This window comes from Monodelphis domestica, chromosome 2 (assembly GCF_027887165.1).
Source record: "Monodelphis domestica isolate mMonDom1 chromosome 2, mMonDom1.pri, whole genome shotgun sequence".
Taxonomy (NCBI): domain Eukaryota; kingdom Metazoa; phylum Chordata; class Mammalia; order Didelphimorphia; family Didelphidae; genus Monodelphis; species Monodelphis domestica.
In genome coordinates, this window is record NC_077228.1 from 508531994 (window position 1) to 508555931 (window position 23938).

The window sequence follows — 23938 nt, forward strand, 5'->3', positions numbered from 1 at the left end:
TGAACAACAACAATGAAAGTTGAATTCCAACCTACGTTTTCAGGATTCTGTCACCTTACTCTCATTGAGACCCCGTGTGTTCTAGCCAAACCACATTGCCAGCTAGCTACTCCCTGGGCTTAGCATTTCATCTTTTACCTCAAGTTTTCCTTACAAGTCATTAAGAAGGTGCCAACCAGCCCTTGGAAGGAGTTTCCTTACCTGTGAGTTCTCGGTAGCAATGAAATCATAGGTCCAAGGCCCATCGATGTCCCTGTCCTAATCTCCCTGGAGTACACATCTCTTCTCCATCTCTCTAAGTCTTTATTTTCCTTCAAGGCTCATCTCTGGTGCCACCTCATCTTTGAAGCCTTCCCTGACTTCCCCCGGTTTCTAGGCTCTTTCCCCCCCCAATTTACTTGTTATATATTTGATTTAATACATGTTAAAACCTTCTAGTAGAGCAAAAACTCCATGATAGAGGGAATATTTTCTATTTTGTCTTTGGTTCCCCAGGGTCAAGCACTCCAGTGTTGAAAGATTACTGTGTAATTATAACAGCTAGCATTTATTTGACACTTTCCATTTATTATCTCATTTGATCCTCACAGTAAATGTGGAAGGTATTATTATTATTTTTTAAATTATTTTTTAAAACCCTTACCTTCCGTCTTGGAGTCAATACTGTGTATTGGCTCCAAGGCAGAAGAGTGGTAAGGGCTAGGCAATGGGGGTCAAGTGACTTGCCCAGGGTCACACAGCTGGGAAGTGCCTGAGACCACATTTGAACCCAGGACCTCCCATCTCTAGGCCTACCTCTCAATCCACTGAGCTACCCAGCTGCCCCCGGAAGGTATTATTATTGACCCCATTTTTATATGATTATGATGGAGTACTATTGTGCTATAAGAAATGACAAGCAGGGCAATTTCAGAAAAACCCGGCAAGACTTATATGAACTGATGCAAAGTGAAATGAGCATAATTAGGAAAACATTGTTCATAGTAACAGCAATATTGTATTGTGATCAATTGTGAAAGACAGCTGATCTGATCAAGACAATTCCAAAGGGCTCATGATGAGAAAGGCTATCCATCGCCACAGGTGGATTGAAGCAGATTGATTTTTTCTTTCTTTAATTTATTTTCTTGCTCCTCCCACCCATAAAATGGTTAATGTGGAAATGTTTTGCATAATTTCATGTGTAAATGGTTATCATATGTCTTGCTTTCTTAATGGGCGGGGAAAGGGTGGAGAGAAAAACAAAACTTGGAATGAAAAATAAAAATAAATATTTCTATTTTATAGATGAGGAAACTGAGACTGGGGGAGTTTAAGTGACTTGCCCCTTGCCCAAGGAATGTCACCCAATGAGTGAGTGTCTGAGACTGGATTAGAACCTGGTCTTCTTTTCTTCACTGTTCCACCTAACTGCCTCTAAATTTGCTGACTGTCCAGTGATCATGGAAGGGGGTTCAGCTGGTACCCTTTTCTAGCAAATTATGCAGGCTGATCCTCATTGGCTATGTCGCATGCCGAGAGACAGTCTGGTTTCATGATACAGCACTGGCCTTGGAGCTAGGAAGACTTGGGTTCAAATCCCACCTCTGATAACTGGCTGTGTGGCTTTGAATCTTTTTGGCAGTTTTCCAAGGCCATTAATTACAGAGAAGATGTCAATCTGCGGTCATAGAGAGAACTGCTTCATTTAGAGATTCTCTAAATCATCGTAATCCCAGGTCCAATACCCATCTCCTACATGTGGACAGAGCCACTGAGCTTGCCAGAGACCATTAGAAGGAGAGTGGTGAAAGAGATATGATGGAATCAGCTTGTACCAGCTCAGAAAAAAAACCTGATTGTTAAATGTTCAATGTGAGCGTTCACAACTCAGAAATTAGGAAATGTGACAAATTAGGATCTGATTTATTGTCTTGTTGATTGTCTAGACTTAGGAAAGTGATAAAGAAAATACTAAAATGTATCTTGTATACAGGGTTTTATCTCCCCTAGAGAGATGGTTGTTAAACATTTGCCAGCATACCACTGGGGGTGGATGAGAGGTAGATGGACTACCTTAAAATGTAAGGTGCTTTGCAACTGGAAAGTAGTATATACATGTAAATTATTCATTATTTATCATATAAATGTGACTTATTATGCGCACAATTGTTATCCCAGCCAACCAAATGAAACAAATATTTAGAACCAATATCCCTGCTTGCTACTCTGATATTCTTGGCAGGGCTTAGGGGGACACACAGGTGTACAAGCAGTCAAACCTCCAGGGTGCCTCTAATTTAATTCAGATGTGCCTCGGGCACAGATGGAAAATGGTGCTCCCAGACTGCTTTAGAACAATGAGTTCTGTCCGATGCTCCTCCTTCTGGCCAATGCTCAGAGGCACCTCCTGTTCTTTATTAAATGAAAGTCTGGCAGATACAGGATTATGGGATCAAAGGAATTAGAAGGAACATTAAAAATCATCCAGCCCGAGCCTCTCGTTTCCAAGATGAGAAGACTACAGGTCAGAGAATGAAATGGCTTGTCATAGGCACCCGAGCTAGGGTGCAAGGTCAGACCCTTTGGCACTTTCTACTGCACACTATCGGACTAATACAGTCTTGAATAGTGATGGAATTTTCCCATGCTACTCACAAGAACACACATGTCGTATTAAAGAAATTCTCCGGCGTTTGCCAGTTAATGGGTAGCAGAAGTGAATGAAGCAGAAAAGTGTGAATTCCAGATGTCCAATCTTGCCTTATTGGAATTTGGGTGGGCTCAAAACAGGAAAGAACAGTAGAGAGGAAAAAAGTATGTAGAACGCTGGGCATGAGACCAAACTTAGTCAGGTCATCCCCAAAACATCTGGATGAACAGAGAAACAGGACAATCGATTTGTCAGCATTTCTAGAACAAATTATTTTTGTCAGTTATGATGGTGGTAGAATCAAACATTTGAACTCAAATCTCGGAGTCTCTGATATATCATATGAAGAAAAGGAAATGGCATGAAAAGACAAAGAAGGGGAAAACTTCTGACTTGGACCAAGGTGGGGGAAAATCCTAGAGGCAACTCAATTTGAAAATAAGGAGGGAGAAATTTTTGAGATTCCTGATTTTGGAAAGATTCCAAATGACTGGAGAAAAAAATCAGTTGTTATTATTATTATCCAGAAAAGATGATTGAGAACATCAGTAGCTTCCTTTTTCATCTCTAAAAAATTCAACTTCAGTTCATCTTTCTTGGAATCCTGAGAAGACCAGAGTAAAGAATAATGGTGGTTTTAGTAAGCTGTGGAAATGTGTGCATGCGTGTGTTTTCTAATTTCCACTTCCTTTCTTCCAGGATACATTTATGAGAATGGTCTACTTATATTTTTTCATCAAATATTAGAAGGGAAAAATATTAAAAGGGAAGAGTCAAGCTCTAGCAAACTACTTGCAAAAGATTTTATCTTCAAATTCATATGATTAACTGAAAGGCATAGAGAATGAAGAATCTCACTGTGTTTATTACTTATTGATTTTTAAAAATCAACTTATTATAATAAAAATACAACAAAATCTTTTCCTATCTTATATTAGAACCATGCAGGTGTTTTTTAAATAGATTTGGCCACAATGATACTTTAAAAATTGTATTTATTTATAATATATATATATTTTTTTAATTTGAGTTCCAACTTCTCTCCCTCCTTTTAGCCTTCCTCCCCCACCTACTGAGAAGACAAGCAATGTGATATCTATTATATATATATGTTCATGCAAAATATATTTCGACATTAGCCATGTCACCAAAAATCCAAGAAAGATAAAGTAAAAAAAAATATATTTCAGCACTCAGTGTTCATCAATTTTCTCTGTAGAAGTGGATAGCAGTTTTCAAGAGTCCTTCAGAACTGCCTTTGATCATTGTATTGATCAGAATAGTTGTCTTTCCCAGTTGATCATTATTATACTGTTGATGTTATTGTACGCCATGATCTCTTAATTCTGTTCATTAAACTTTTCATCAGTTCATTTAGATCTTGTTGTGTTTACCTGAAACCACTCCCCTTATTTCTTATATCACAAAAGTTCTATCGTAATCATATATCACAATTTATTCAGTATTTCTCAATTAATAGACATCTCAATTTCTAATTTTTGTCCTTTCTACTTTTCTTTGATCTCTTTGGGATACAGACCTAATGGTGGTATAGTAGTTGTATTGTTGAGTAAGAGAGTATGCATAATTTTATAGCTATTTAGGCATTGCTCCAAATTATTCTCCAGAATGGTTAGATTGGTTCACAACTCCATCAACAATTCATTAGTATATATTTTTTTTACTATTTTTTCCCCTATGTCCCTTCTAGCATTTGTCTTTTTAAAAAATCAACCCTTACCTTCCATTTTAGAATTGATATTGTATATTGGTTCCAAAACAGAAAAATGTTAAGGACTAGGCAATAGAGGTTAAGTGACTTACCCAGGGACACACAGCTAGGAAATATCTGAGGCTAGATTTGAAACCAGGACCTCCCATCTCTGGGCCTAGTTTTCAATGCACTGAATCACCTTCTGTCCCCACCTTTGTAATTTCTTTTTTTTTAACATTCTTTTTTTTTATTTGGTCAATTTCAAACATTATTCCTTGGTTACAAAAATCATTTTCTATTCCTCCCTCCCTTCCCCTACCCGTCCTGTAGCCTATTTCCATGTTGTTGGTGTTCGCACTAGGATGTTCATTTAGAGTCTACATCCCCAATCATATCCCCCTCAACCCATGTAATTAAGCATTTGGTTTTTTTTCGGTGTTTCTACTCCCACAGTTTTTCCTCTGGATGTGGATAGTGTTCTTTTTCATAGATCCCTCTGGGTTGTTCACCCACCTTTCTAATTTCTGACAGGTATGAGGTAGTAGGTCAGAGTTGTTTTGATTTGCATTTCTCCATCCAATAGTGATTTGAATAGTTTTTCATATGACTACAGATAGCTTTGATTTTTTTATTCTGAAAGTTGACTTCATATCTTTTGACCATTTATCAACTGAAGAATTGCTTTTATTTTCATAAATTTATCTCAGTTGCCTATATATTTGAGAAATGAGGCCTTTATCAGAGAAACTTGCTGACAACATTTTTGATATTGCTTCATTGTCTATTGTGCCTCTTAGCAAAATGTAGTTTCCATGATTATCTCTTTTATTAGGTCTATATTTGTTTTTCTTTGTCTGAGATCATGACTGCTTCCCTTACTTTTTAAAGATTACAGCTAAAGTATAAGAGAATCTGTTGCAGGCCCTTATTTTTAATTCCTGGTGTGTATGTTTCTATTTCAAGTGTGTCTCTTGCAAATAATATTGTTGGATTTTGGTTTCTAATCCATTCTGCTTTCCACTTCTGTTGTACATACATTCATAGATATATTTACTAACCCTTTGTTTCTCACTATCCTACTTTCTTCTTTTTATCCTTCTTTCTTCCTTTTTACTCCATCCCTTCTCAAAAATCAGTTTTGCTTTCAATCAAAGTCTTGGTTAATCTACCTCTCCCTTTTTCTTATCTCTTTCCCCTCCTTCTCTGTTGAGTAAGTTAGATTTCTATATCCAACTGAGGGTGTAAATACAATCTTCTCTCTTTGAATCAATTTAGATGAGAGTGAAGTTCAAGCATTTCCCATTCCTGCCATTTCCCCTTCCACTAAAAAGCCCTTCTCTGCATGCTTCTTTCATTTGTTATCTGCATGCATATTTTATTTATTATCCCCCCATTTCCCCTCCACATTCCCTTCTCCTAGTATATCCCTCTTTATCACTGCTTCATTTTTTTAGAGATCATCCTAACATAAATCAATTCACACTCGTGCTCTCTGTCTATGTAGACTCCTTATAACTACCCTAATAATAATAAAATTCTTAGGAGTTACATGTGTCATCTTTGCCTATAGAAGAATAAATAGCTTAATTTTATTGAATCCCTTATGATTTCTCTTTCGTGTTTCCTTTTTTGCATCTCTTGACTCTTGTGTCTGAATGTCATATTTTCTACTCAGCTCTGCCCTTTTCATCAGGAATGCTTGAAAGTCCTCTATTTCATGAAAAATCCATTTCCTTCCCTGAAGAGTTACACTCACTTTTGCTGGGTAGGTTATTCTCATTTGTAATCCTAGCTCCTTCGCTTCCCAAAATATCATATTCCAAAACCTCTCTCCTTAAAAGAGGAAGCTGCTGAGTCTTGTGTGATCCCCCTTACTGTCTCTGGGCAAAGAGTTTCAGAAGCTTCTGCCATTGTTGTTGCAACCACCTCTAAAGCCCGGAATTGGTGCTGCTGCAGTTGAGTTCCAGACTGGCTCCCATCACAATGTCACAGATCTCTCCTGCCAACCTCCTAAGTTATCTTAGGCAGGAAAAATGTTTCACCTTGAATATTTTGCTCTGCTAGTCCAGAATTCATTTACAAATTAATGTCTGACTATACCATTGAACTTGGTCCTTAAAACGAGACTTAAAGTTAAAACTAACAGAGACACAGAAAAGAGGAACTACATACATATGGCCAAAGGGACCTTAGAGGGCATGAATCTAATTCCCTTTATGTCCAAACAAGGAAACTGAGATGTTGAGAGACTATTTAATTTTCTCAGGTCATACATTAAATATACAAGGCAGGATTTGAACTCTAGGCTGATTCCAAATTTAGCACTCTATCCATTACATTATTCTACCTGACTTCACAGAGGACACTCTGAGGAACCATATGACCTAGGAAAGGAGGCATCATGAAGTCTCAGACAGAAGCAGCAGAGGTTCTACAAGAAATTATTCAGCCATTTTGAAAGATGCAGAAATATTGTTGTTCATTCATTTTTAAAGAGGACCAGTGATATCATGGGATATCTTGAATTGGATTTAAGAGACACATATTTGTGCAGAATTACCAGCCTCACTCTCTCTTCCAGAATCATCCAAATCCAGTGGCAAGACAAAAGTCAGGATGACTGGTGATGGCCTGGAATGCACTGGAAGACCTTAGCATCTTTCATGTCTGACTAAACTCTAGGCACTGTACAACATCTGCTTCTGCCACCTTTGTGGCCATTGGAACAAATTATTCTCACCTTCATGTTCTGCTAATTTTTCACAAGTTTTGGAGAGATCCCCCACCCCCCAACTCAGTGACTGGGTTTTGGGGTTTGTTGGTTGCCCTCAATCTGGTTTAACCCATCTGCCAAGACAGTGTTACTTGGATATGCCCATTGCACATGCTCTAGCTTCTTGGAGACACAGATGAGAGGAATAAAATGATCAGCTGAAGGATAGTGATAGAAAATGTAAATTCTTTGAGCAACAATAAGACATTTGCAGAAGAGGTCATCCAGGTTTTACTAGTACTGTGAGTTATGCGGACTGTGCAGATAGATGTCTTAGAGAAAAACAGTTGTTTCTCTAGAAACCCTAAGTGGATCCCCTTTTGAGGCAGGACAAGACTCAATTCCAGGTAATATTGTGTCAAGAAGACTGTATAGGTGCCTGGGGGAGGCAAGGCTCACCAGAGAGAAGGAGAATTGGTATAACTGTTTATAGACAGATTTAAGTCTTTGCAATTTTTTTTGGTCAGGATAAATTTCTATACTGGATAGCTTAATCAGCCTTTCGTTGGCAAGATACTCTCTACTTTCTCTATCCAGTTAAAATTTTTGCTTGGTTTTAGTTGATGGATAGGAACTAAGGGCTTTTCCCCCTTTTCATTCAGACCTAGACATATTTTCAAGGCAGACTTTGGGTGGGGTATAAACAAGAGTGTAATTATTGTGAAGCCTGCTGAGATGACATCTTGTCATTGTAGACCTAGAGAGTTGCAATTCTGCGGTTCTGGCCTGTGGGCTATATTTGAGGCCTCTCTGGAATGTTTTAAATTTTCTTTTTTCTTCTTCTCCCTTTGGTGTAGGTTCCCAGCACTAGTAGTCATGTTTGTGAGCAGCAGTTTATTTTGTGGCTAAGCTTTATCAGCAGTGGTCAGGTTTAGACAAAACTCTTGACAGCATAAGGCAGGCATAAGCCCAGACAGGCATTATATGTATATATATATATAACTATATATATATATATATATGGTTATATATATATATAACTATGTTTTGGAGATTGGTAAAACCCTGGACCTTTCAGTTATGGGACCATCGCCATAGTCTATTGATTCCTATTGCCTCCAGGATCAAAAATGAAATCCTTTGTTTGTATTTGAAAGCCCTTCATCATCTGGTCCCTTCCTACCTCTCCAGTCTTCTTCCACTTTATTCACCTCCACATTCTATACAGTTTAGTAACAATGCCCTTCTTCCTGTTCCTCGAACACAGTATTCTATGTCCTGAATCCAAATATTTTCACTGTCCTCGAATGGCCCTGTGCCTAGAATGCTCTCCTCCTTCATCTCCATCTCCTGACTTTTCTGGCTTCTGTCAGGTCTGTGATCTTCTGCATTTGTAGCCTTATCCTATTTTCCTTAATTTTAGTGCCTTCTATCTGAGACTACTTCTAATTTAGACTCTATATATCTAATTTGTACATTTTTTTTGCACGTTGTCTCCTCCAAAAGGTTGTGAACTTCTTGGGGAGGACTGGTTATTTTTATACTTTCACTGTATTCCACATTAAAAAATGATCATTTAATAGACATTTAATAAATGATCATTCATCAATTGAGTGTGATAATTGCACTCTAGTATAATTTTTCAGATACTGATTTTTTTTTAACAAGGAGGAAAAATAAAAGGTTTGCCCAAGAAGAGCCTGATGAGATCTTCCTGAAACCTGTTTGTACCTCCTTAATAGAGTAAGATTCTTTTAGACAGGTTAATTCTTTGGTTAAGAAAAAAAAATTTTTACTTAACATCTTTCTTTATACCACTGTTGCTTCTTGACATCCTTCTCATCCCTGTACACATATACTGAACCTTGCTTTTTTTTAAATTTAAAAACACCACTCTTTCCTTCTGTCTTAGAACTAATACTGAGGTATTAGTGAGGTATTAGTTCCAAGGCAGAAGAATAAGGGATAAGCAATAGGGTTAAGTGACTTGCCCAGGACCATACAGCTAGGAAGTGTCTAAGACCAGTTTTGAACCCAGGGCCTCTTGTCTCCAGGCCTAGTTTTTGATCCACTGAGCCATCCAGCTACCTCCAAATCTTCCCTTTTCACAAAGAAAAAGTTTATCAAAATTCACCAATAGGGAGATTGGGTCAATGTACACAGCAATGTACACAGCAATGTACACAGCAAACACAACAACATAATAGCTAACATTTATTTAAGACTTTAAGATTTGCAAAAGGCTGTATTTATGTATTATTTCATTTGATCCTTACAAACAATCAATCAGCAAGCATTTATTAAGTGCCTACTGTGTACCAGGCACTGTGTTAAGCACTAGAGATACAAATACAAAGAATGAAATAATGTTTTCATGCAAGGAGGGATTCACGCTGGGGAGGAAAGACAAGGATATATAAAAATACATTCAGCATAAATACAAACTTGTAAAGGTAAATTTTACTGTTCTTATTTTATAGATGGAACTAGAGCTGAGTGAGGTTAAGTAATTGGTTGAAAGTGTCTTAGGCAGGATTTGAACCCAGTTACTTGACTTTAAGTTTAACATTGTATTCGCTACATCACTCATTTGCTATTTCCATAGAGGCTGTGGCACATAGAATGTTGGAGTAGGAGTCAGGAAGACCTGAGTTCAAATTTAGCTTTAGGCACTTTCTAGCTATGTGATCCTGAGCAAGTCACTCAACCTGTTTGCCTCTGTTTCCTCAACTATAAAATGAGGATAATAATAGTACTTACCTCTCAGGGTTGTTATAATAATCAAATGAGATAAAATTTGGTAAGTGCTTAGTACACTGTTTGTCACATAAAAAGGTATTTAATTAACCCAAATTCCTTCCCTTCCTTCCTTGCTTCCTTGCTTCCTTGCTTCCTTCCTTGCTTCCTTCCTTCCTTCCTTCCCTCCTTCCTCCCTCCCTCCCTCCCTCCCTTCCTTCCTCCCTCCCTCCTTCCTTGCTTCCTTGCTTCCTTCCTTGCTTCCTTGCTTCCTTCCTTGCTTCCTTGCTTCCTTGCTTCCTTCCTTCCTTCCTTCCTTCCTTCCTTCCTTCCTTCCTTCCTTCCTTCCTTCCTTCCTTCCTTCCTTCCTTCCTACCCCAAATGTCTTTTGAAAGAAGACAATTTGCTCATTATTAAGGAGAAATAAGAAGAATTCAGGAGAGTCTTTCATGAGTATGTGCACCCTCTACGAGTATAGTAATATTTACTATCTAGGTGACTAAAGAGTTAGAGGAAAGGAGAAAGAATTTAAATTAAAAAAATTTTTATTATAATGCAAAACACATGTTCATATTGGTCATTATTTGAAGAGCACACTCATACATAACCCAAATCCTAAAATAAAACCATAAATATTCTGATATAAAAGATGACTCCAACAGTTCTTTCTCTGGAGGTGGATAGCATTCCCTGTCATAAGTCTTTCAGGATTGTCCCAGATCATTGTGTTGATGAGAGCGACCAAGTTTTCACAGATAATCATTGTATAATATTGCTGTTATTGTGTATAATATTCTCCCAGTTCTGCTTATTTACTTTGCATCACTTCCTGTGGATCTTTCCATTTTTAAAAAAAACATCTTGCTTATAATTTTTTATAGCACAATAGTATTCCATTACCAATGTGTACCACAGTTTGTTCAGTCATTTCCCAACTGATGGGCATCCTCTCAATTTCCAATTCTTTCCCACTATACAAAGAGGTGCTATAAATATTTTTTGTACAAGTAGATTCTACTAACCCTAACCCCTTTTTTATTATCTCTTTGGGAAACAGACTCGGTAGTGGTGTTACCAGATCAAAGGGTATGCACAGTTTTATAACCCTTTGGGCACAATTCCAAATTGACCTCCAGAATGTATAATAAAAGGATGATCTGCATGGAACAGCTTGGTCTGCATTCCTGGCTTGTCCTGCAAATCCTCTCTTTCTTCATGCCTCTTCCACAAATGGTTGTATCAGTTCACAACTCCACCAACAATGCATTTGTGTCCCAATTTTGCCACATCCCCTCCAACATTTACCACTTTCCTTTACTGCCATATTGGGCAATCTGATAGATATGAGATGATACTTTATCATTGTTTTAATTTGCATTTATTTAATCAAGTCTAATTTAGAACATTTTTTCATATGATTATTGATGGCTTTGATTTCTTTATCTGAAAATTGCCTGTTCATGTCCTTTGACCATTTGTCAATTGGGGAATGGATTGTATTCTTATAAATTTAACTTAGTTCTATATAAATTTGAGAAATTAGACCTTTGTCAGAGAATTTTGTTATAAAAATGTTTTCCCCAGTTTGTTGTTTCCCTACTAATCATGGTTAGATTTGTTTTGTTTGTACAAAATCTTTTTAATTTAATATAATCAAAATGATTAATTTTATATCTTAGAATACTCTCTCTATTTTGTTTGGTCATAAATTCTTCCATAAATTCCGCTGGTCAGTGGTCTCCCTGAGGGTCCAGGCTTACTTCATCTAGATGTGATGATTTGGTCGAGTAATAGATATGAGAAGCATTGTGTACTCAGGCCCACGTGCATAGGCGTCACACAGTGTTCTGCCATAACATGGAGGTTCATTTATTATATAGGGTTTCAAGTACATATTTCTTTGGCACACAATCAATTTTCTACATATATGTTTCCATGGAACTTAAAAACAAGACACATAACCTAAGGAGATAGTCAGTGAAACATTGTTGCTATAGATGAATGACATAGACAGGGTGATCTAGAAGTTGGTTCTCCCTGACCTAGGAGAATCATTGTGTGAAGATTGGATTTAGCTATCTCCTGATTGTAACGATGAAGATACTTAGCTTTTTCTTCATTGTGAAGATAAAATTCTAATCTCCTGATTATAACAATGAAGGTACTTAGCTTTTCCTTTATAGTGAAGCTAGAATTGTAAACTACAATCTATTTTTAGATTTTAACCAATAAAAGGTGTTAAGTAACTACAAAAGGTGAACTTAACAAAAGAGGATTTAAGTAACCCAAAAAGATAAAATCTAACCAAAGAAGGTGAGAACTAAAGAATGGGCAGTTCTGGAGAAAAGCTTCTGCTGTGATTAGTAGACATGAAAATTTAGGGGAAGTAAGACAAGAGAAAAAGATCTTTAAATAGAGGAAAAAAAGAATGAAGAACACAGTCAGTCACCCGGGCTTGGAGTGAAGGCTCAGTCACCCAGTACTGAAGGGAAGACAGACATTCAGAGATTTGGAGATTTGGACATTTGGGCATGTGGGCATTTGATCACTGACTCGGAGGAGCGACCAGAAGGCAGACACCCAGACTTCTTTTAGACTGTTACCTTTGGTGAGTGAAAAGCTGACTTAGTGACCCCGCTGGAGGTGTGAAACCTCCAGATAAGGCCCATCTTCTTGAGACTCTCTTCCCCTGGTTGGGACTTAGAAATTCTAACTGGAATAAGAAGAAGCCAGAGTTTTCTCTCTCTCTCATTCCTTAATAGCTTCCTTCTATTGTAAATATTGTAAATAATCTACCATATATTCCATTTACTTTAGTAATTCATTTTGGGATTTAGAAATTAAATCCCTGGCAACCACCTAATATATATATTCAGTGTCCAACCACAATTAATTTTAACAATTGTTACTTTTGGTCAGCTTTCACAATCAATCACAATTACTTAGGAGATGGGTAACAAAACATTTCGTAGCTAGGTACAAGGTTAGAAGGTGATTGATGTTCTTGACTTGCTTGGCTTGTAATGGGAGTGAATGTGGCTCTGTGAAGAAGGAAAGGAGGGGGGCAATGGGTAGTGATCTCTTAAGTCTTAATTCTTTGAATGTACTTTTTTAGGGTAATAGTCTGGGGGGATTAAGGTGGGATATATGTGTATTGATCCTATAAGTATTTGCTCTCATATTATTATTTCTCCTTTATTGGGGAGAGAATAATAATCATAACAAGTCCATTAGTAAGGGAAGTTGGAGAAAGAGAAGTCACAATGGGGGATGAGTGGGGGCCTCATTCTCTGGGGCTGCCTTGAAGACTCCATTTCCCCAGACTGTGGCCTTGTCAGCCAGTGGGGGTATGATGGCCTCCAGCATGAATCCCTTCTACAAAGATTTGCCAGGTAGACTATTCTGTGTTCCCTTAATTTAGTTCTGATTTTACTTTATATATCTAAATCATATATATCCATTTTTGGCCTTATCTTGGGTTAGGGTATGAGATATTGGTCTATCCCTAGCTTCTGCCATACTGTTTTCCATTTTTCCCAGCAATTTTTTGTCATATAGTGAGTTCTTATTCCAAAAGCTGGGATCTATGAATTTATCCAATACTAGGTTTCTAAGATCATTTATCCCTGTATATTGTGTATCAATCTACTCCATTGATCTAACATTTTGTTTCTTAGACAGTACCAGTTTGAGATCTGGTACTAGTAGACCACCTTCATATTTTTTTTTCATTAGTTCCCCTGAATTGGCATGGTATGGTATGGCACTGAATAAATAAATTAATTTAGGTAGAATTGTCATTTTTACTATATTAGTTCAATCCATCATGAGCAATTCATATTTTCTCAATTGTTTAGCTCTGACTTTATTTGTGTAAAAAGTGTTTTAAAATTGTGTTCACTTAATTCCTGTGTTTGCTTTGACAAGTAGATTCCTGGGTGTTTTATATTATTTAGAGAGATTTTAAATGGAATTTTTCTTTCTAACTCTTGCTGCTGGACTTTGTTGGTAATATATAGAAATACTGATTATTTACATATATTTATTTTGAGTCTGATATATTTAATTCGGTCACTTCCTTTACTACTTTCTAGTTTATTTTTTGGTTTGATTTATCTAGGTCTGAAAGGCAAATGTTGAGGTCCCCCAGTAGTATAGTTTTACTGTCTATTTCCTCCTTAAGCTCATTTAATTTCTCCTTTAAAAAATTTAGAGGCTATACCATTTGGTGCATATATGTTTATTATTGATATTACTTCACTATTTAAAGTACCTTTTTTTGCAAGATGTAATTTCCTTCCTTATCTCTTTTAATCATATTTATTTTTGCTTTAGTTTTGTCTGAGATCATGACTGCTACTCCTATTTGTTTGTTTTTTACTTCAGATGATGCATAGTAAATTTTACTCCAACACCTTACCTTTACTCTGCCACCTTGCCTCAAATGTGTTTCTTGTAAACTACATATAGTAGGATTCTGGTTTTTAATCCACTCTGCTATCTGTTTTTCTTTTTTGGGTGAGTTCATATCATTCACACTCCCAGTTATGATTACCAACTGTGTATTCCCCTTCATCTTATTTTCCCCTTTTGATCCTACTCTTTTTCCTTTCACTCAATCCTTTCTCATTGGTGTTTTGCTTTTTTATCACCCCCACTGACACCTCGCCATCCCTTCTATTACCCCCCCCCCACTGTTATCTTATTCCCTTCCTACTTCTCTATAGGGTAAGATAGGAGTGGGGTAAGTATGGTTGTTATTCCCTCTGCATGCCAGTTATGATGAGAGTAAGGTTTAAACAATGCTTGTAATTACCCTCATCCTTCCTTTCCACTGTAATAGTTTTCCACACTTCTTTAGATGAGATAATTTACCCTATTCTATATCTCCTTTTCCTTTTCTTTCAGTGCAATCCTCTTTTTCACCCCTTGCCTTTTTTATGACATATCATGCCATCCTAATCAGCTTACTTCTACACTCTCTGTCTATGTATACTCCTTCTAACTGCTCTACTACTGATAAAAAAATTTTGAGAATTACAAATATCAGGGGCAGCTAAGTGGCTTAGTGGATAGAGAGCCAGGCCTAGAGACAAGAGGTCCTAGATTCAAATCTGGCCTCAGACACTTCCTAGCTGTGTGACTCTGGGTAAGTCATTTAACCCCCATGACCTAGCCCTTACCACTCTTCTGCCTGGGAACTAATATACAGTATTGAATCTAGGACAAAAGGTAAGGGTTTAAAAAAAAACAATGACAAATATCCTCTTTCTATGTAGAAATACATACAGTTTGACTGCATTGAGTTCCTTAATTTTTTTCCTTATTTATCTTTTTAGGCTTCTCTTGGGTTCTGTGTTTGGGCATCAAATTTTCTGTTTAGGTATGGTCTTTTCATCAGGAATATTTGGACATCTTCTGTTTGAATGACCTTTTTTTCCTCCTGAAAGAGTATACTCAATTTTACTGGATAAGTGATTCTGGGTTGTAAAACTACATCTTTTGCCTTCTGGAATACCAGATTCCACACCTTCTGATCCTTTAATGTGGTTGCTGCTAAGACCTATGTAATCCTGACTATAGCTCTGTAGTATCTAAATTGTTTTTTTCTTGTTTCTTGCAGTATTTCCTCCTTGGCTTGGGGGCTCTTGAATTTAGCTATAATATTTCTGGGAGTTGTCCTGTGGAGATTTTTTTCTGGAGGTGATCTGTGAATTCTTTTGATTTTCATTTTACTTTCTTGTTCAAGAATATCAAGGCAGTTTTCTTTGATAATTTCTTATATTATGATGTTCAAGCTTTTTAAAAAATCATTATTTTCAGATAGCTCAATTATTCTTAAATTGTCTCTCCTACATCTATTTTCCAAGTCAGTTGTTTTTTTTAAATGAGATTTCACATTTTCTTCTGATTTTTTTCATTCTTTTGATTTTATTTTTATTATTTCTTGATGTCCCAAGAAGTCATTAGCTTCTAGTTGCCCAATTCTAATTTTTAAGGAATGATTTTTTCGATGAGCTTTTGAGCCTCCTTTTTTATTTGATCCATTTTTCTTGCATAGCTTTCATTTCTCTTCCCCATTTTCCCTCTGCTTTTCTTAATTGATTTTTGAAATTCTTTTTGAGTTCTTCCAGAATCTGAGACCAATTCATATTTTTCTTTGAAACTTTTCTTGTTTTTGCCTTGCTTTCAATATCCTTCCCCTTTTGTGTCTGTGTCTTGCTCTTTGTCTCCATAAATTTTTTTCTATGATTAGTTGGCTTTTTTTGATGTTTGCTCATTTTCTCAGCTTTTTTTCTTAACTTTTGCTTTTATTTAAAGATAGGCTCTCTTCTCAGTGAGGATAGGACACTCTCTTAAGCTTCATTTTTTTTTCCTTGATGCTACTCTTAGCCTTAGTTTCAGCAAGTTTCAGTTCTTCCAAGGTGAAATGATGGTCCGTGGGTTGGGAGTTCTGAAAGCCACCTCCCACTGATGATTTAATCACCCCCTTAGATTGTTGATAGCTCAAAGTCTAGCCTCAGGTTTGGGCAGAGGCTTTTGGCCTCACTCCAAGCTTGATCAGGTCAGGCACACTGTGGACTGTCCTGGATCTCCGCCTTGAGTTTTGATAAGGACTAGCTATGTCTGGGGTCCCACAGGCCAGCATCCCGGGAAATGCCTTCACTGGGGATCCAGGGGCCTAACTCTGGATTTATACTGATCCAGGTTGCCACAGAGACTGTCTCAAATTGGTATTGATGTTCTCACTATAAGCTTGAACTGGGACTCCTGGCCTCACTCTGTGCTTACACAAATCAGGCACACAGTACAGACTGCCTTGAGTTGGAATTCTGGACCTTACTGCAGGTTTGCTTGGAAGTTGGTGTGCGTTGGGTTACACTACTGTTGGCTTAGGCAGAGTTTCAGTGTCTGGATATTGGCTTGGGCTCAGGTTCAGAACCTGGAACAGTAGATATGGGGTGAGGAGGCTTGCTGTTTGTTTATATCTTACTTCTTGTTGTAGCCTCCTACTGGTTCTACTCTCTCACCCATGAATCAGATGTTCTCTGCCTACCTTTCAAGTTGTTCTCTGCATGAAAGTTGCTTCATTCCATCTCTTTGTTGATTCTTTCACTCCTGTATTCTTTTTGTGACTATTTTAAGATTGGTTAGAGAGGATTCATATGGTGGTTTTGTGTTTTCCTGGCTTCTATTCTGCCATCTTGGTTGTGCCTCCCCCTAGAATTCTTTTTTTAAACAGAATATTTTAGTTTTTCCAACCACATGTAATAACAATTTTTAACATTTGTTTTCTGAAATGTTGAGTTCCAAATTCTTTCCCTCCATCCCTCCCTCCTCCTTAATCTTTGAAACAATAAATGATTTGATCTAGGTTATACATGTATTATCATGTAAGACATTTCCATTTTGGTCATATCCTGCAAGAAGACTCACATAAAACAAAAAGCCCTGAATTAAATAAAGTGAAAAATAGTACGTCTCAATCTTCATTCATACCCCATTGGTTTTTTCTCTGGAGATGGATAGGAGAGCCCGAATTCTTATATGACCTTGGAATAAATATAGTCTAAATGGGGCACTTTGATACTTTCTAGTCTGTTGAGTTAATGTATAAATTCTGGTTTGTTGGATCAGTGTAGAAAATTCACAGCTACATGGTTTTACCATAACCTGTTTGGAGAATTGTTCTGCACCAGGTCAGTCATCAGCCAACCCAGTTTATGTGTGGATAGTAAAGGGAGAGTAAAGCCTTGGCAATGCCTCTTAGGCAAGGTCAGTTTTAACTAGGGAGAGGAGGTTAAGGCCTACACATACTAGCTAAGTCAAGGTTTCACTCTTCTTCTATCTAGATTCATCTGCTGATTGAATTGTAAATGCCATTTTTCAGCTCCCTTAGGTTCGTGATATTATTTCCTAACACCACTTAAACCTGCTAAGATCCTGAAGAAGTTGAGGAAGAAGGAAATTATGGTCCAGATGTTGACTCTGCAGATGTCCTACCATCACCACATAGTTCTCTGCTAATGTTCATTCTTTACTTCTTGGCTCAATTCATTTAGTGTAGCCCAATGCACCGTGCATGCATTTAACCATGTTTTATAGCTTCATAAAGATAATTTACAGCCTATTAGCTCCTTTTTTTTTTAGCAATAACCATCAGCTCCAAGAAGGGCCTTATATCACTACTTCTATTATTCCAATTACTGTCATAGAAATAACAATAACAATTGGCTTCTCCCTGAATGGAAATTGGGAGACACTTTTTCCTCTTTTAAGGACCACTGATCCCCAGGGGAAAAAATTAGGCTTATAAATAAAGGCCAACTTAATGAAGTTTTGGGAATATTAAAGATGTACAAAATATACCTATCCAACTTAAAATTAAGATTAGGAAGGGCAACTAGGTGGCTCAGTGGACAGAGTACCAGGCCTTGAGATGGAAGATCGTGGCTCCAAATATGACCTCAAACACTTCCTTAGATGTGTGACTCTGGCCAAGTCACATAATCCCAAATTGCCTAGCTCATAACTGCCCTTCTGCCTTGGAAATGATAATGAGTATTGATTCTAGACAGAAGGTAAGTGTAATAAAAAATTAAGCTTAGTAATATAAACCTCTATCTTGTAATATAGCAAAGAAGAAAAATATATATTTCACGGTTTTTATAAACAAGCAGTGAAGATAGAGGGATGGAAAAAAAAAACCCACCAAAGAATAATCTAGTAGTATTAACCTTGAGAAGAAGAGGCTAAAAATGGAACTTCTCTAAGCCTTAATTCTCTTCATCTATAAAATACAGGGTTTCTCCAACCTTAGTTCAGCTTTCTACTTCAAACTAGGTGTAAGGTCCCTCCAAGTTCTAATTGTCTGTGTTTTGAATATAAATCTGTATAAAACTCTGATCTAACAGAACCACAAATAAATAACAGAGGGACTACTAGGTGGCTCAGTGAATAAAGAGCCAGATCTAGAGACAGGAGGAGCTGAATTCAAATTGGACTCCAGACACTTCCTAGCTGTGTGACCCTGGGCAAGTCACTTAATTCCACTTGCCTAGCCCTTAGCTCTTCTGCCTTGGAAATGATACAGAAAGTAAGGGTAATAAAAAAATATTTGAGATTAAGAAAGTAAACCTCTATCCAGTGATACAGCAAAGAAATATTTCAAGGGCTCTATATACAATCAGTTATGGTAGAGGGAAGGAAAAAGAAAGGATAAAAAGAGGAATCTAGTATTTCATCCTGTGTTGAGAAAGGCTAGAAGTGGGATTTCTCTGAGTCCTAATTCTTTTCATCTATAAAATATAGGGTGTCCCCAAAGACTTTCTGCCCATTCTAGGTCTAAGGTCCCCTTGAGTTCTAATGGTCTATGTTTTGAGTATAAATCTATGTAAATTTCTGATAGAACAGAATCACAAATAAATAATAGGGAGGCAACATGGAGTAACAGAGTGCTAGGCTTAGAGACAAGAAGACCAGGCTCTGACAATTGTTAATCGTGTGGTTATGTGCAAAGTTAATTAATCTCTGTAAGCTTCAGTTTCCTCATCTATAAAATGAACATACCCAAAGTGCCTTCCTAACCTGGTTCTTCTGCAGTTCAACTTAGATAATATATGAAAAGTATTTTGCAAACTTAAAAACATTCCCTAAACATCAGCCATTATTTTTTTTTAAACCCTTACCTTCCGTCTTGGAGTCAATACTGTGTATTGGCAACAAGGCAGTAGAGTGGTAAGGGCTAGGCAATGGGGGTCAAGTGACTTGCCTAGGGTCACACAGCTAGGAAGTGGCTGAGGCCGGATTTGAACCTAGGACCTCCTGTCTCTAGGCCTGGTTCTCAATCCACTGAGCTACCCAGCTGCCCCCAACATCAGCCATTATTAACAGACTAATTTGTTTTGAGAATAAGATGACTTGTTAAGTGTCAAGAGTTAAATTAATGTTTACAGATGATTTAAGAATCTTGTGATCCTTCCCCTACCCCCAATTTTCCACCACTCTATCACGTGGAAGCAAAAGTACTAAGAGACACCTTGTGTTTTTGTCTGTTATGGACTCATCAGGTAAAAAAAACAAAAACAAAATAAAACAAAAACAAAACATTAGCTACCCTGTGATTAGCCTCTTGATGACAACAAAGTAGTTGACAAATTCCTTAGTCTATGACTTGTAGGTAGACAACCCATTGAGTTATTCCATCAGTACATATGAAAGTGATCCCAGTACATAGCATTCCATTCCCTACCTCTGCACTTTGTCCTCCATGCTCGGAATGTTCTCTCTCTTCATTTCTACTTCATAGAAATCCCAGCTTCCTTCAAAGCACAGCTCAAATGCCAGGTCCTCTGTGAAACTCCTTCTTGATCCTCCCCTACTCATTAGCATTCTCTGACTTTTGAAATTAATTAGATCACATTGTATGTTTTTGGAATGAGTAAATTCCATCTGTACATTTTATTTCTCCCCAGCAGAGTATAAGCTCCTTGAAGTCAGGAACTATTCCACTTTTGTCCTTGCTTCTCCAGTACCTCAATGCCCATCATATAACAGATATTCAATAAATGTTTATTTAATTAAATTGATTGGGTAAAAGCTAGGCTACATTATATTTGGGATATATTTCAGGGTAATATTCCCAAACTTCTGGCTGCATAAAAATTCTATTTTTAGTAGCAACATTCTCTTGATGATGCTATGTGACTGTGAATCATGGAATGCTACCATATTCAGAGTTAAAAATAGAGTGGAGTCTTCTTTTATTTCTTGTATATTTTAAAATTTTATCCCTTTTAATGATTTCTTGCTTATTGCTTACTTCTGATCCATTCGTTTCTTAATTTTCTATTTTCCTTGGAAATTAGAACTGTGAATTTAACTTATCAACTCTTTTTTTTGGTAATATAAGCACTAAGATATATATATATATATATGTATATATGTATATATTTACCTCTGAGTATTCTTTTGAATATTTAACATAATTTTGATTTATTGTTCTTATATTATTATCTTTAATATAACTTGATATTGTTTTTAGAATTTGATTTGTCATTCCTTCCCTGGTTCCCTCAGGTCCTATGGCTAGAATGCTGCCCATCTTTCCTAAGCCTTTAGAAAGATTGTATGCCATTGTATTAATTATCCAAAAAGGAAGCACAGGTATAGAGGAGACAACAAGAAGACCAAAGAAGGACCACGTCTCCTCTTTTTAAGGAAGATCTAGACCTGATTGGAGTATCCCCACTTATCAGCAGTGCCATGTCTTACCATATAGGGTCAGGCCCATAGTTCATTATAGCTAAGGGGGGGGGATTATCATGGGACAGTTGGCAGCTAAACATCTGAACTAGAATAGATAGCAACCATGTGGCTTGTGTAGCCCCCCTATAAACTTCCATGGACCGTTAAGATGAGTTGCTGGAAATACAACGATCCAGGACAATTCTGAGGGACTTATGAACAAGAAGGCTATCCACCTCTGCAGAAAGAACTGTGGGAGTAGAAATGCACATGAAAACGTATCATTTATCACTTTTTATTTGCATATATGATTTGAGGCTTTGGTTTTATAAGATTATTCCCTTACAAAAATGAATAATATGGAAAAATATGTTTTGAGTGATAATATCTGTATAACCCAGTTGAATTGCTTGCCCACTCTGGGAAGAGGGAGGGAAAAAGGAAGGGAGACAAAACATTAATCATGTAACTTTGGAAAACTTAGGTGTAAATTTGTTATTGGAATAAAATAAAGTTTTAAAAAAATGAGTTGCTGTAGGTTAGATGACCTGGAGAAGGATAGTCAAAATTATCATTATTCATTGAAATGGATCAATCCTAACTTGCAAAAACATTTCCAAAGCATCATGGGGGGTGGGGGAGGAATGATGGAAGAAGTCCTTGATGCATAGCAACTGCCCAGTCATGGTATTCTTCGATTGCCTTGGGTATCTGGATTGCCAGCTGTGAGGAGAAGTTAAAGAAAGGGTACTGAGAGGGAAGGGTGAGGGAGCACTTCCCTGTCATAAAGGAGAGCATCTTAGTGACACATTCCTCAATGACACAAATGCTAGTCACTGGGTCTTTGAGATTTATTTCTTATAGAACTTCCCCATTCTTTAGACCTTTTTCACAAAGACTAGGCTTATGACTTCCTGTCTCTCCCTCAAGAATTCAACTTTGACCTTATTCATCTTATTGTCCACCTCTTTGAGTTTAGCTTTGCCCATGTTCTTCCCCTCCCCTGCCACCTTTACCCTTCTATTCTTCTAAGCTGATTAATTGTTGTTAATGTGCTGTACTCACAGTTTTCCTGCCTCTCTCTCCCACTCCACCATTCATTCATTCATTCATTCATTCATTCATTCATTCATTCATTCATTCATTCATTTCTCTAAGGACTCTACATTGTTTAAGATGGATATCTATTTCTGCCTAGTTCAGATAATCTTGGAGCTTCCTGTTCCCTTTAGGTCTTTAAACTAGAGGTTTTGAGTCTGTGGACCATGAATTGTGTGTCCAGTGTTCTACCAGAGCCCAGAGGAGCTGAATCTACTCCAAACAACTTTTGAGACTTTGTTAGGAGACAACAAAATTGTTCCAAAAGTAGATGGAATCAGAGGTCCTGTGGCAGTTACTCAGGAGATCTTGGGTGCCTCCATTCCTGGCATAAAACAAATTGCTTATGGACTATAATCCCAAAGACATCTCATAATTTAGGTGAAGATAATATGTGTAGTATCCTACTTGTCACAAGAAGCCACCTGCTTGGCCAAGCCCAGCCCTCCATTAGATAATGTGAATATGGATTCCTGCAGATCAAGAATGCTTTTGATGACCTCTGGTGGTTAGGAGTAGTCAATTCTATTCCATTAAATCACTATTCAATTCAGCAAACAATATTTCTTTTAAAATTTTAATAAATTTATTTTAAAATTTAAAAAAATTAAAAGATTTTAACTCAAACATATTTTATTTTCCCAATTATATGTAATAATGATTTTCGACATATGTTTTCCAAAATTATAAGATCCAAACCATTTCCTTCCCTCCTCTGCCTCAGAGATGGTAAGCAATTTGATCTGGGCCATTCACCTGTTGTTATACAAAACATACTTCCATAAGCAAACAATATTTCTGAATCTTGCCAGTGACCATAATCACCAGTTGAGGAACAATGGTAAAATAGACCAGCTTTTCCAGGACCCCAAACACAGATTTATCTTGGAATAAACAAGTTTTGCCAAAGACAGGTATATTCTTCTTTTTAACCCTTACTTTCTTCCTTCATATCAACTCTAAGATAGAAGAATGGCAAGAGCTAGGGACTAGCAGTTGTCTTGCCCAGGGTCACACAGCTAGGAAGTGTCTGAGGCCAGATTTGAACCCAGGACCTCTTGATTCCAAGTCTGGAGCTCTAACACCAGGCAAATTCTTTTTTTCCTTCTTATTTAATATTTTTATTCCATTTGAATTAAGTGCTCTTTGCATTGAATCAACATGTTATTTGAACATGCTATGCACAAACTACATTGGCAAGGAGATCCTACGTGTAGAAATGAAAAGATCAATATCTCCATCCGAGAAGGAACAAAGTGCCCTAGTCATGCAGGGACAGGAGTTTTAATTTTCTGAACTTTGCTACCATGCTACAGAAAGATCCCCCCCCTCTTATTTACACCTGGTTTATTCTTTAATTTAATTGATTAACTTAATGCAGAGTTCAGGCAAGCTTCACTCATACATAAATGAGGAAACTGAGTCCAAGAAAAAGAAAGGCTTTTTTTTTTTTTTACCTGCAAAGGACACAGTGGCACTCAAGCCTAGAGTTTAGGTCTTTTGGCTCTCATTCAGTACTCTGCATAGTATGCTATTAGGTTAGGCCACCCAGTAAAAATCTTTCCTATGCCAGGAAAAGATGGATAGTTAGATGTTGATGTTGATGTTGATGATGATGATGTTGATGATGATGATGATGATGTTGTTGATGATGATGTTGATGATGATGTTGTTGATGATGATGATGATGATGTTGTTGATGATGATGTTGATGATGATGTTGTTAATGATGTTGATGCTGATGCTGCTGTTGCTGCTGCTGCTGACAATAATGTTGATGATGATTGAATTTGGAACT

The 23938-nt window shown here is 37.2% G+C and overlaps 1 protein-coding gene across 3 annotated transcripts in view; it reads left to right on the plus strand.

The window, feature by feature from the left end:
• The window catches only part of EFCAB5 (EF-hand calcium binding domain 5), a 146016-nt gene that overhangs the window by 49889 nt on the left and 72189 nt on the right, over positions 1-23938 (plus strand). The window lies entirely within an intron of this gene.